Source organism: Lampris incognitus, chromosome 6 (assembly GCF_029633865.1).
Source record: "Lampris incognitus isolate fLamInc1 chromosome 6, fLamInc1.hap2, whole genome shotgun sequence".
Lineage (NCBI taxonomy): Eukaryota > Metazoa > Chordata > Actinopteri > Lampriformes > Lampridae > Lampris > Lampris incognitus.
The window spans coordinates 2,117,282-2,120,072 of record NC_079216.1 but is presented as its reverse complement, the minus strand read 5'-3'; positions in this window follow the sequence as shown (position 1 = coordinate 2,120,072).

The window sequence follows — 2,791 nt, the reverse complement described above, 5'->3', positions numbered from 1 at the left end:
GTTGCTTTGGTAAAGATTTAAAAAATTATTCATAAACTCAAACACGCAAAAAATACAGTGTTTATGTTGGACAAACATATGATGAATGAAAAACAAAGTGCTATAAATCCTTCAGCTTTAAATTTGCACTGTAAATCCATTCCTTTCATACATTTAATAAGGGTGGGGGCACCTGCAGTCACTGTATTGTTTATAAGGGTGGGGACATCTGCAGCCACTGTATTGTTTATAAGGGTGGGGGTACCCGTAGTCACTATATTGTTTATAAGGGTGGGGTACCTGCAGCCACTGTATTGTTTATAAGGGTGGGGACACCTGCAGTCACTGTATTGTTTATAAGGGTGGGGGTACCTGTAGTCACTGTATTGTATATAAGGGTGGGGACACCTGCAGCCACTGTATTGTTTATAAGGGTGGGGACACCTGCAGTCAATGTATTATTTATAAGGGTGGGGACACCTGCAGTCACTGTATTGTTTATAAGGGTGGGGTACCTGCAGCCACTGTGTTGTTTATAAGGGTGGGGACACCTGCAGTCACTGTATTGTTTATAAGGGTGGGGACACCTGCAGCCACTGTATTGTTTATAAGGGTGGGGTACCTGCAGTCACTGTATTGTTTATAAGGGTGGGGACACCTGCAGTCACTGTATTGTTTATAAGGGTGGGGACACCTGCAGTCACTGTATTGTTTATAAGGGTGGGGACACCTGCAGTCACTGTATTGTTTATAAGGGTGGGGTACCTGCAGCCACTGTGTTGTTTATAAGGGTGGGGACACCTGCAGTCACTGTATTGTTTATAAGGGTGGGGACACCTGCAGCCACTGTATTATTTATAAGGGTGGGGTACCTGCAGCCACTGTGTTGTTTATAAGGGTGGGGACACCTGCAGTCACTGTATTGTTTATAAGGGTGGGGACACCTGCAGTCACTGTATTGTTTATAAGGGTGGGGACACCTGCAGCCACTGTATTGTTTATAAGGGTGGGGACACCTGCAGTCACTGTATTGTTTATAGGGGTGGGGACACCTGCAGTCACTGTATTGTTTATAAGGGTGGGACACCTGCAGCCACTGTATTGTTTATAAGGGTGGGGGTACCTGTAGTCACTGTATTGTATATAAGGGTGGGGACACCTGCAGCCACTGTATTGTTTATAAGGGTGGGGGCACCTGCAGTCACTGTATTGTTTATAAGGGTGGGGACACCTGCAGTCACTGTATTGTTTATAAGGGTGGGGGCACCTGCAGTCACTGTATTGTTTATAAGGGTGGGGGCACCTGCAGTCACTGTATTGTTTATAAAGGTGGGGGCACCGGCAGTCAGCTGAGACTGAAGAGGTCACTTAGACGATGATGAAACGTTTCCCTCAGTAAACGTTGTGTCCAGATGAACTGGTTCAATCTTCTGTGATTTCCTTACCTGGATTACTGAGCAGCATCAAAACATACATTCAGACATGTTCTGCTTTTTCTAAAGGATGAATCATTGCCTGCTGTGGAGAATCGTTTGTAGTCGCCCCAGATGTGAACATAAATGTTAACAACTGTTAAAGCAGCACATGTTCTGTGATAGTATTTTTAACTACAATTATAGCCAGAATTCACATTCAACATGCTAACACCTAATACCGGTGACAATAATAAAATGCAAGTTTGATAATATTTTTGCTCTGCAAAAGATTAAATTCAAAATCACAGACATTCATTTCTCAGTCACACATTGTCGAGCACAGTGAGTGAGTCACCTGTGTGGCCTCACCTGTGTGGCCTCACCTGTGTGGCCTCACCTGTGTGGCTTCACCTGTGTGGCTTCACCTGTGTGGCCTCACCTGTGTGGCTTCACCTGTGTGGCCTCATCTGTGTGGCTTCACCTGTGTGGCCTCACCTGTGTGGCCTCACCTGTGTGGCCATCCACGTTCCAACTGCGTCCTTCAAGCTGTTCCACGGAGCCGCAGTTTAAGACTCAACGTCTGCCTCTTCTTCTGCAGCTTCTTGCCGGGCTCTCAGGGGTCGCCACAGCACATGTTTCCATCGGGACCTTGCGCGGAGGCCACAGCACCAGTGCTGGCCGTTGCTAATGCGAGTCTGGACCGGTCCGGTCCGGTATGGTCTGGTCAACTCACATACTGATGTGGCGTCGGATGGCCTTCCTGACACAACCGCTGATGCTACGGACTCCGCGAGACTCGGCGACCAGCCCGGAGGCGTCCGAGCGGTAGGCCCGCGGAAAAGCGGCGTGTCATACAGCAAAGGCCCGGTGAGCGGCAGTACAGCTCAACCACGCCCGCTACACTTTGTCTGAGGTTAGTTACGCGAAGAAGAAGAAGAATAAGACGAAGGAGAAGAAGAAGAAGAAGAAGAAGAAAAAGAGGGAGGAGGAGGGCGCAGAAATAGGACGGATAGAACGGTTCCAACAGCCTCGCCTCAGCCGCCCTGCCTTCACGGGTCGCCCTGTATGGCTGACAACGTTTAAATCACATTAATAGCTATAATCTCACTGAATATGCTAATAACTGTGTTTAACATGCGTCTCATTTTCAACGCACGATTCCTTTTCCCATAAATCAGTTTTAGCACGTGTGTGTGTGTGTGTGTGTGTGTGTGTGTGTGTGTGTGCTAGCAGCACAGTGACTGCTTCAAGGCAGACGGGTTCCGGTTCATGACCCATTCATGCAGGGCTTCTCGCTCTTGCGCCGCCCGTCGTTGCCCACCGCAGGGTAGAGTGTTACACGTTTTATTCAAATCAACATAGACCCCATGACCAGTGACCGCGGGGCTGATGGGAGC